The sequence below is a fragment of the Corvus brachyrhynchos genome, unplaced genomic scaffold (assembly GCF_000691975.1).
Source record: "Corvus brachyrhynchos isolate BGI_N302 unplaced genomic scaffold, ASM69197v1 scaffold258, whole genome shotgun sequence".
Lineage (NCBI taxonomy): Eukaryota > Metazoa > Chordata > Aves > Passeriformes > Corvidae > Corvus > Corvus brachyrhynchos.
The window spans coordinates 1,189,316-1,200,602 of NW_008240122.1; the positions used below are offsets into that span (position 1 = coordinate 1,189,316).

The 11,287-nt window shown below is 40.8% G+C and overlaps 1 protein-coding gene across 6 annotated transcripts in view; it reads left to right on the top strand.

The window, feature by feature from the left end:
* The window catches only part of PKDCC (protein kinase domain containing, cytoplasmic), a 119,358-nt gene that overhangs the window by 10,580 nt on the left and 97,491 nt on the right, over positions 1-11,287 (top strand). For all 6 annotated transcript variants that reach the window (XM_017744889.1, XM_017744886.1, XM_017744887.1 and 3 more), the window contains one exon: positions 6,808-6,917. The gene's annotated coding sequence lies outside the window, so the exon portion shown is untranslated. The remainder of the gene's footprint in view (positions 1-6,807; positions 6,918-11,287) is intronic.

Consider the following 11,287-nt stretch of genomic DNA (forward strand, 5'->3'; position numbering starts at 1 on the left):
TCCTGCTGCTACACAGAGGGTCTAATTGCACAAGTCTGCCTGCCCTCCTGTCTCAGCTATTGCACTGACCTAGCTACTGATTATCACTGCATTTCTAGGAACTTGGTTATCTCCCTGACCCGTAATCCTTTTTCAAATGTGGTTGACATTTGGGAAAGATTTCCAAAGCTAGAAAGAGATAAAGTGTGTGATTGCACAGGCTCATTTCCTTAGGGAAGAGTAATACACAAATACATCTATATGTATTTGCAGTGATTTATCTGGTAACATATGTATCAAAGCTGTAGGTAATTTGAGATTTTGTGGTAACTATAAATGCTGTGTTCAGAGACTAGCAAAGTGAATTGAACTTTAAAAAGTTGAAACACAAAGGAGCTTGAAAAATTCCTACTTTGGGTCTGCTGCCAGAAACATAAAGTATGTTACCTCTAAAAATAAGAGCCCTGTCTTCCAGATGATGTAAGTTTCACCTTTAAACCAGGATCAAACTCTTTTCTTTGTAAGCAATAAATGCACACCTATACTTTGGTTATTATCTCTCATTAGTCTCCATGGGAATTGGGCTCACAGCCTAAAATTCTCTAGCAGAACTCACCATTGCCTCCAGGTAGCTGCTTTTCTGGACTTTCCTGGCCCGCTTTCACCTAACGTTTAACTGTTAGTTAATTTTAAATTCTCTGCAGGGCTGTCATCAGTCTCAGCCATCTTTCACTACCACACCAATGTCCTCGTTGTCCTTCCTCTTGGTCAACATTAGAGCAATGTCTGGCAGTTTTATTCTGCATTGAAGGGAGTCAGTGGTTTGCAGCTGTTCTGGGTTTCTACCTCTGGCAAGCAGAGGAATGCACATCTTTATTGCTGTTTGCTTTACTGTGTGTTTGGCTGAGCTGTATCTGGTCCATATACCTGCTGCTGTAGTGCTGCCCCTCACTAACACTGGGGGACTTCTCTTGCAAAGTGGCCTTTTCTGTGATTCAAAGACCTGGCGGTAAGGCCACTCACTAATTCATCAGGTGATTTTAGCCCTCCTATTGCTGCACCTGCAAAAAACACCACCTTGGCTTTGTTGAAAGCAGCATTTACCTTTCTTTCTTAGTTGGTAAAGTCTACAATTGCTGGTCATAGTCTGGCCCCCTGAAACCAGTGTGAAATCAGGGACAGCAAAACACTCAGTTAGATTTGGTTCTGTTAGTTGACTTAAGGTGTTTGCTTCCAAGAGAAAACTTTAGGAAGAAGTTGCTGGCTTGCACACAGAGGAAGGTTGCCCAAGGAAAGAACGTTTCCATCAAAAGGGTTTTTCAGGAAGGCACACAATATCACTTATATTTTCTTTCTGACATGCAAGCAAATTAAGTCATATCAAAGACACTTTATACGTTTTGAATTGCTAAAAGCTCCATAGCTCTTTAAATAATTGCCAGCCAGAATATGGGTTTGCATGTTTTTGGAAATGCACATTAGTCCTGACTCTCCTCCAACTGTAATCAGTGGGAATTTGGCCAACTATATCAAAGGAAACAGCACTGGGACATGGAAGTTTGATGCAGATGACTGATTATTGAAAAATATGTATTTGTATGCATGTGAAATAGGACAGAATAAACCTAGGAATACAACTCCCATTAGATTTAAAGAAATGTTTGGAGTCAATTTTTTTTTTCCAATTCTGCTTCAATAGGTCTCGTTTTAAAACTATGAAAATAGCTGCCCTTCTCCATTTCCCACTTTTCAAGATGGGAAAAGTTTCAGGCAAACCAGATTGATCTGAGAGATTACCAGCCCTGTGGAAACTGAGAGCATATCAATATGATTAGGACTTTTCTCATGATTACTGAAATGTCAGACTTTTCCCTTGATTTGGCCTCAGATGTAAACTTTGATCCTGAGCCTAAAATATTTTCTATTCTAATGTAGTTATCTCTAACCTGAACCACAACCGGCATGGTGGAATGTGTGCTCTGGGATCTGCAGTGAGCCCTCTCAGCCACACTATCAGCACAGAAAGGCTTTGAGACTGACTTAAGGCACTGGGAAAGTAGCAGTGCCCTTTGTCTCCCTGTATGTAACATCAAGGAAAACTGGCTAAAAGGGCGGTGAGCACAGCCTTTGGGCAGTGGGCATCTATATGCACTGGAGAACAAGAGCTGAATTAATATCTGGAGGGATTCCTTCATGAGCTCCACCAGAAAGATGCATGGCTACATGCAGGGGATGCATTCACTTTTCCTTTCTCCCCCTCTGCCTTCCTACAGAAGCCCGAATCACAAACCATGCCATTTTTGTCAGAAATGATTTTGAGGGGGATTGCTGTGGATTTATGCAGATTACTTTATGCCACTCTTGGCAGTGTCAGCAGGTTTGTGTATGTTTCTGTTTGCAGTGTTCATAAAACCTGGACTATCTGCAGTTGCAAAAATGCACAAATAGACCTGGAGGTGTTTGATTTACTTTCTGAGTCTTGACATTCTGCTAATATGGTGATTCTCACTACCTGTATCCTTTAAACTGTCACAGACAACCCTCAAGGGTTATTAAAAACCTCTTATTAAAAAAAAAAGAGCCTGCACTGCATTGAAACCCCTTAAAATAAATAGAAAACAACCTTTTTTTCCTTCCAAAGCACTCACATTTGTTCTTTCAAAATTAGGATTCAGCAAATAGTTGGAATACATCTGTACTCAGAGGAATCCACATCAGATCATAAATTTGTTCATGTTAAACACAAACATATGAATGCACTCTTATATCCAAGGACTGTGGAAGGGTTTAGAATTTGCACACTTTACTCTGTGTAATGCCAGGGCAATGTTTCACTCATCTATGTAAATAAAAAGCAGGCTTGTTGCATTAAAGGCATAAGTATCCTTATGCTCTGCATAAACATCACAGGATTCAATTTTAAGAAGGAATCACATAATTTGTCATATCTTTTATTGTGATTGACTTCAGTGACGGGCATGCACAAACATGTGATTTTCCACTCAGTGTATCAGTGTATATCTTGGTGTTCATTTGCTTCTGCAATAACAGGAAAAAAGATTAACCTCAGATATGCAAATAAGCTTAATTGAATAAAACAAGACAAATTACCCTTTCACTGGAGCAGTTCCTGGTTTGGCGATGCTGCACACACCACAGGAGCACTGGGAAAGGGCTCGTGTTGCTGCCTCTCATTCCTTCCCTGTTTTTCTGAGGTTCATGGCAGAGCTGTACTGGGGTGACAGTACCTCAGCAAGGTCAAAACTGTAGAATGGCATAAGGGGCCCCAAATGTACTATGTTACCCTGCAGCATAATTTAGAGACGTGAATTTGCTCCCAAAAGCCCCAGTTTGGCAACTCAAAAGAAAATAAAAAGCCAACCACCCCTCCCCACCCAAAAAACCCAACCCCAAAACTTCAGCCTTCGCCCTCAAAGTTTATAACCCTTGTCATTGCAAAGAAGAGGCTAAATGTGAAAACAGCTAACACGCAAGGCCCCGGAATGGAGTCTCTGCTAAGATCATTAACCATGTGTTTGTACATTTTCAGTGTTGGCTGTTGTGAGGGGACCTCAGGCTTTTGGCTTGCGTGGGCTGGCAGTGCTGGTGGCATGGGAGGTGCCTTCAGAAGACCTCTCTCATGCCAGCTGGGGCTGCTGGAGGAAGTCAAAAAGTCATTTGTAGAGCTTGTCCTCAGGCCCTCTACATTGAGGCTATTTATGTTATACCATAAAAAAGCCCCAACAGGGAATGGTTCAGTATGGTCATACTGTTAAAGAAATGTGTCTTAAAAGCAGCCTCCTACTGATGAGGGAAAGAAATCTAGAGGGTAAAAATCCTTCTTAAAGAAGTATCTTTCATTTGTAACTTTCCCACCCCTGAAGATTCCTTCTTCCTCCCTTCCCTGGTAAAACTGGGGGAAAATAATGGAGTCTGAAAAAATCAATTCTAAAATGTGTGCCAGATGCATACATATTTTTTTATAGGTTTTGTTAGGCTATCTACTTCTTCTGAGAATTGTCTCCTTTGAGTCTATTATTTATCATCTTTTACTAAACAGATAAAGAGGATTTCCTACTTCAAAAAATGTGCAGCTTAGGGCCCAGTAATAAAAAACCTTCCTTATAAGAGGACTCCCATTGAAGCCAAAGGAAATCCTTGTTTGAAAAGCATTTGCAAGATCAACTGCTAGGAAAAGAAAGCAGTGAACAATAGATAGCTGCAATACTGGGGAAAAAAACCCCAAAATTAAAAGATGAGGGATGGTAATATATGATCATGTAAAATTATGAAAGATAATATCTATGGTCATGACCTTTAAAAACAATTGTCTCTTTTAATTCAGCACTGTATCTACATATGCTGAAGAAGTAGCTATTTATTTTATTAGCCTTGCTAAAATAGTGTTGGAGAAATTACTACAGGAGAAAATAAACTCTAATCTAATCAAGCTAGGGTGTTGTGATCTTCTGCTATGGAATCTTCAGTCCAGGTCTGACTTTGTTTCAGATGAAAATTGCAGTTTGCCCCGGCAGCCAGGAAGGCCAACCATGTCTGGGAGGGCATCAGGCACAGCATCACCATCTGGGCAAGGGAGGGGATTGTCCTGCTCTGCTCTGCACTGGGGTGGCCTCACCTCAAGTGCTGGGAGCAGTTTTGGGCACCACAATACAAGAAAGATATGGAGAATGTCCAAAGGAGGGCAACAAAGATGGTGAAAGGCCTTGAGGGGAAGCCGTATGAGGAGTGGCTGAGGTGACTTGTTCTGTTCAGCCTGGAAGAGACTGAGGGGAGACCTCATTGCAGTCACAACTTCCCCATGAGGGGAACAGGAGGGGCAGACACTGATCTCTGCTCTGTGGTGGGAGTGGCCTGAAGTTGCGTCAGGGGAGGTTTAGGCTGGATATTAAAAAAAGGTTCTTCACCCAGAGGGTGGTTGGGCACTGGAACAGAATCCCCAGGGGAGTGGTCACAGCACCAAGCCTGACAGAGTTCAAGAAGAGTTTGGATAACACTGGCATGTGATGTGGTTCTTGGGATTGTCCCATGCAGAGCCAGGAATTGGACTCGATGATCCTTGTGGGTCCCTTCCAACTCAGGATATTCTATGACTCTATGATTCCACATAGCAGTCAGGTAGGGCCAATTCCATTACTTTACGCCAACAGAGATATTGATCTCATCTCATAATTTGTTCTTCAGTTTTACTTGGTAATTGTATGGTCTTTGATCAAGATTGCTTCAAGATTTTCTTAGGTGACATGGATTTACTTGGCCAGGCTGGACAGTGCTTTGGCTCTCTGGGCTGAAGTCGATTGATCGTAGAATCACAGAATGGTTTGGGTTGGAAGTGACTTTAAAGAACATCCAGTTCCAGCCTCCCTGCTGTGGGCTGGGACAACTTTCACTAGACCAGGCTGCTCAAAGCTGCATTCAACCTGGCCTTGGACACTTCCAGGGAACAAAATTACTCATTGAAACAAAATTGAAACCTTGAAGGACAGTTGTTCATGGAAATCTTTCTAGACTTTTAAAATGCTGAGTTGGTCTTTTGCCATCTCTGCCCTTAAAGCAGTAGTAGCCTGTTGTTGTAGCTCTGTGGTGGGCTGAGCACACACACAGGATTGGTCAGCCTCAGTAGGAAAAAATAGTCTGTCTGTAAGTGGGAAAAAAAGAAGTTTCTGAGTGTACAGTCCTTATTCAAGTGAACAACATAAGTAGGTGAAACTTGGGGCAATTATTCCCAAGCTGTATTTAACTTGACTTTTTTTCTTTTTTTTTAAACTACAAGAAGGGATTTTGTGCTCAAAAGTGTGCCCATTTATTCAATACCAGGCAATCTAACAAGATCTTCTAGAAACCTTACTCAATCTTGAAAGGACAATCACCATCACACAGTATCTCTTAGGCTAAATCTGGTCATAATAATCACTGCAAACTATTTATTCAATAAGCCCCTTTCCTTGGCTCCTGAACAGTTTCTTTATAATCCTGCTTTTGACATCCATAATTCTTGAGTCTGTGAAGTTTGCAAACATATTTGATCTGGGAACAGCACATACAGTGTTTGTACTTGCTACTCTGAATTTGCTTATCCAACGTTTGTGATTGATCATAACTCCATTTTACTTGTTAACTGGATGATTTATGTGTTTATAAAGTGTATCTGCTTCTCTGCTTCCTATGCATTCAACTCAATTTATTTATTAAGCCAACTTCTGCTACTGGCCCAAGATACATGTTCTACAGATATTTACAGAGAAGAATTTCCTTTGAGACCATGCAGAAAATGAAATGCCACTAGAATTCCCCCAAAGCTATTGGAATACTTTTTCTCCTCCCCCAGTATTTAGACACAGGAAAATCCAAGCACCTGAATTCAAACAGTATTAAATATATGTACTTTTGTTACTTCTGTCTCTGTCCTGTCTGTCAAATTCATGCAGTACTACAATATTCTTAAAATAATTCTAGGTCCCAGGATTATTAGTTTGTAAAATGCGTGTGCAATGGCACATTGTAACTGCTGAAGCAAAGGACACCGAAGAGGTTTGGTCAAGACATTACTCTGAGAGTCATATAGTAATTGCTGCACTATGAGAAATCACTTTATTTTTAAGTATTTGGTGCAAATTTCATGTAACTTTCTTGTGCAAGGTGCCCAATATTTTTATCACCCTTCCTAAATCTAACCTCAAGCTTTTAAGTTGTGAGGACCTATGACATTCTTATTAAAAATATAGTGAATAGGAAACTAACTCTGAAATAGGTGGGGGAGGTTAAGAAAAACCTTTGCATGACTGAATGTATTCAACTTTTTCATTCCAGATCTGTAGAGTCTTCCTAAGGAACTGCATTCATGTGTCTTACTTACAAAGTGCCAGATAAAAACATGTCTGCATTCAAGCTTATGAGTCTTCCCTGGACTGCAGCTGAAAGTGAGTACTGTGTTACTGTCATCCACAGATTTGTTTTGGAATGGTCTCCTCCAAAGGCATATATATAAATATATACTTATTGTTACATGTACATGTACATAAATGTACATATCAGCTCACATGCACTCTCATGCTATGGGAAAAAAGCCCAGGCAGTTAAATAATCAGAAGAGATAGACTTTTTCCTATGCACTACTAGAAATTAGAATAAATGTTATTTTACATTTACTGTGGTCTCCTTCAGTTTCATCCTGGATGGTTCTGTTAGCTAAAATACATCTGTTGTCAGCACTATGAAAAAATAAAATCTATGGTTTAAACTTAAAATGTGATGGGATATTGCCTGGAATGTTTTCTCATATACATGGTGTTATCTGAGTCCTTCCTTGGCAAGAATTTCAATCTGAAGACAGTTCTCAGATGGTTTCAGCAGCTTACTTTGCAATGCCTCTGGAAGCAGCACTCTGTTGTCCTCATAAGGAATTCCCCCTCCCTAATCCTTCGAACTTTTTCATCTTTTGGGAAATTCCCATTTGACCGTGAAATCTCCTTCAACTACTATTAGCAGTTCTGGAAGTCAGTTGTAAAAATACCTATTTACTATGGCACTAGTGACACAATCCATGCCTAGAGGACCCATGTGCATTTTGTCACCCACTGGCCTTCGCTGGTGGCTGCAGCATCCCAAGGTGCAGCCTGGCTGAACCCGCAGTGAGCACAGAGATCCTGAGCCCTTGTATTTGTTTGTTGTGCTGGGGGAAGCCACTGCCACGAGTTGTGGCACTTCAGTATGTGGGAATAGATGAAGCCGTTCACAACCTATAAAGTGCACCTAAAAATAGACCACAATGAAGAGCTATGGCACAAATTTCAGAAGTTTTAAATTTTTTTTTTTTTTTTTTTTTTTTTTTTTGAGACCAGCACTCATAAAGCAGCATTGAGAGGACATTACAGTAAGGAAACAAGCAGTAAATTTGTAGGTTTGCCTCTAACAGCTGGTTTGGGAGGGACCAGCCACTAAGACAGAAAAGGAGGAATGTGGGATGGGGGAGTAAAAGGGAGATTGTAATAATACTCATAATTAAAATACTGCATTCTAGCTGCAGATTTCTGGAAGAAACTTGATTCCAAGAAGTGCAAGAGGCCATGAGTTAAAATTCTTTCATAAGCAGGAAGTGAGAGAGGGAAATATAAGGAAATATTTTGTTTATTTTGGCCATCATTCTAAAAAACCTGGCTAAAAGCAAAGAGAAATGAAAGAAAGAGTACTGAAAAATGATGTGTGAAAAGTACCCAGAATTTCTGGAAACTGTGAAGCCTAATTATGAGCACGAATAATTTATTCATGTGTTGTCCCGGAACTAATCAATATTTTGCACTTTATTAGGAATGGAAATTGCGTTGTCTCTTTCAAACATACGGTAGTTGGCTGATTAATTGAGTGGTTTGTTCAGTAGTATGACCAGCTGTTATAAATGGTTTAGTAATTTTTTGGCACTAAAAGCAAATAGGACTTTTTTTGTCTTTTTGGCTGGGCTAAATAGGAGAGCACATAGCCAATAAAACTAGATCTTGTTTCAAATCCTGAATTTTGTTTTGAATGCATAATAACTGTAAATGTGTTGCTGTGTTTCTAAGCAACCTCTCAAGATGCAAAAATAGGTAGTTATTTTGCTATGATTAGAAGTTCTTTTGATGTTGTATTTTGCTTTACCAGTTCCCCTCCAACTGGCTCTAGCCACAGCTAAAGAGAAATTGAGGCCTCCTTGAGGCGTGGTTTTTGAAGATTCTGACATGTATTTTTGGAATAGACCTCTTTTTCTCCTGGAATTACATCAAGGAGGTAACTGGAAAGTGCTAGAGATGCTGAGTACGAGCCCAAACCCTCCAAGGAATATCCCTGCTAACATTAGAGCCGTGCAGCATGTGAACACTATGGGCATTATAAAATGCATGGTGCAGGTTGAGGAGGTGAGTGGAGGTATATTCAAAAGTAGGGAAGGCTGTGTGGCGAGGGGCATGGGACTGCAGTTTCTTCAAAATACTGGATCATCTAAAAAGTTTGAGAATGGCTTGTGGCCATGAGAAACATGTTAGTCAAAATGCATCCCCAGCTATGGGATGGCATCATTCAAGTGTCAGACTTTCGTTTGGATTTGTAAAGCTGAAGCCCATCCACATTTGTGCTTGATTCCTTGCTGAGCCTGAAGATGTTGTTGGGCTGAAGAATGGCATTGTGTAGTTTCCATTGTCGGCTGTCACACTGCATATGTTTTGGGACTGATCTGAAGTTTTGTTTGACATCATGACTTTTATAAGAATCAAAACCCCCAAATCCCTCAGATGAAATCCATATGGCTTTGTTCACAGGCTGAAATAAAATCATGCTCACAGCCTTTACTGCAACTGAGGGATATTTGGTGGTAGTAGTTTTTGCTTAATAAAAGCATAACGTTCAAATGCTTGAAATGTGGATATTATTAAGTACCTGCTCTGTGAGAATAACTCAAATGCTGTTTTATTCCCTGCCCCTTTCGTTAGTTCATATGCACAAGAGTCAGATCTGAGGGTGACATGAAGAATGATCTCTGCAGCCTGGCATGGACCCAGGTCCACTCGAACTCTGTTTTGGATATTATTGGGGGTTTGTCTGCCTTTTGGCTCCTTGCAGCTCAGTGCTGAACATTTGGCATAATGTGTGGTAAGGGTTATTACGATACACAGAGGTGAGGTAATTCCCATAATTTCTGCAGTGTAGGCAAGTTTGCTTGGCTGCTAGAGCGGTTAGAGCAGGAAGCTTCCTGGTGTGCCGAGATGCTGATTACTAAGGGTCAGGCCTGTGCTCACCATGACATCATAAAACACAACCGGGGGCTGATTTATTTAAGAACTGTCATGTCACTGGTTTTGTCAGCAGAAAGCCAGAGGACAGAGAGGGTGAGAGGGAGCAGTAGGCTTGCACAATGCAAGATTTATGTCAAGGAAGAAAACACTGATGGCTCCTTTGCCAGTGATGTAAGAAATGTTTTAGTCACCAGTGGGCCTGAGGTATGGGTGGCACTGTTCTTTCGCTGTGTCATTTCCAAAATAAAGAAAACATTAATAGCAAGTCTGGCTGGCAGGAGAGGAAAGACTGAGACAAAGCTCTGGGCAAATATTTAGACCTCCTTAGCCATTGCATTGGGCATATCCAACACTACTTGTCATGTGGAAACACCTGCAGTGTGCACATGCATAGCAGCTTTGTAGTGCCTTCTTAGGCAGTGCAGTGTGGCATGAGAAAACATTACCAGGTTGTCTTCCAGAAACAGCCATGGACAAATTATGCTTCCAGTGTCCCACTGCTGGGCTTCTGTGCCACCTGCTCCTATTCCTTGTGCAGGACGTGATATGTGGTGCTAGATTAAGCATGCCAAGACTGCTGGATACTACTGCAAACACTGTTTGAGTGATGCAGAACTGGCATATAGATGGTGTTAACTTGACCGGTTCTGTAATAACTTCTCAGAGAAATATATTCCTTTCTTTGTCCTCACAAAAATTGTGTTTGGGTCTTGAAGATCAACACACAAGACACACCCCCCCAAATTTAAAATTAAATTAATAAGACTCAAGCACTATAAAAGCAATGGAAGTTTCCATTTGAATGAGACTGTAGCATGAGTAAGGGAATATATTTATAAGTGGACAACGCAAATCTCCATACTGATAGGGTACATCTCAGCTTTTCCATACATGCAGTTGTAAAAACATGTGCTGAGTATAGCCGACATCTCACTTTAAGACCATTTTCCTGACTTGATTCACTAGATTTCAGCTTCAGCTCTTCAGCTTGTTGCCTGGAAAATGTATCACTGCTTTTTATGCCAAAGAGTGCTCAGTGTTTGGTTTGATACCCTACTGACTAAGTTATTTTTGTAGTTCTAGTACTTCCTTCATCTGGCTGCCTCAAACCCTTTTCAAATGTGAGTTAGCACTTGCAACAGGCAGGTGGTACTGTTATGAAAGCAGATGAGACAGGCAGCTTCACTCATTTCCCTGAAGACCCTGAAATACAGGGCCATAAATGCAAAAAAGGGTAGTCCAGCTTCTCTGCTCTGGTCAGAAGATGGCAAAACCCCTCAATTTCTGTAGTAATCTACAAAGAATCTGTTTTGAAAACCTATGGCTGTTTTGAGAGCCTATGGCTGTTAGAAAGAGAAAATAACAACAAACACCAACTAATTGCAAGTGGGTACAAACCCCCAGATTTTTCAAGTATGTGGGATCTCTCTGGGTCAGTTCAGAGCAGCCCTTTGGGACCTAAGTGCCTAATTAATTAATTAACTTTATGTAGACTTTTACAAGCTATATAGATCACCATATTTCTC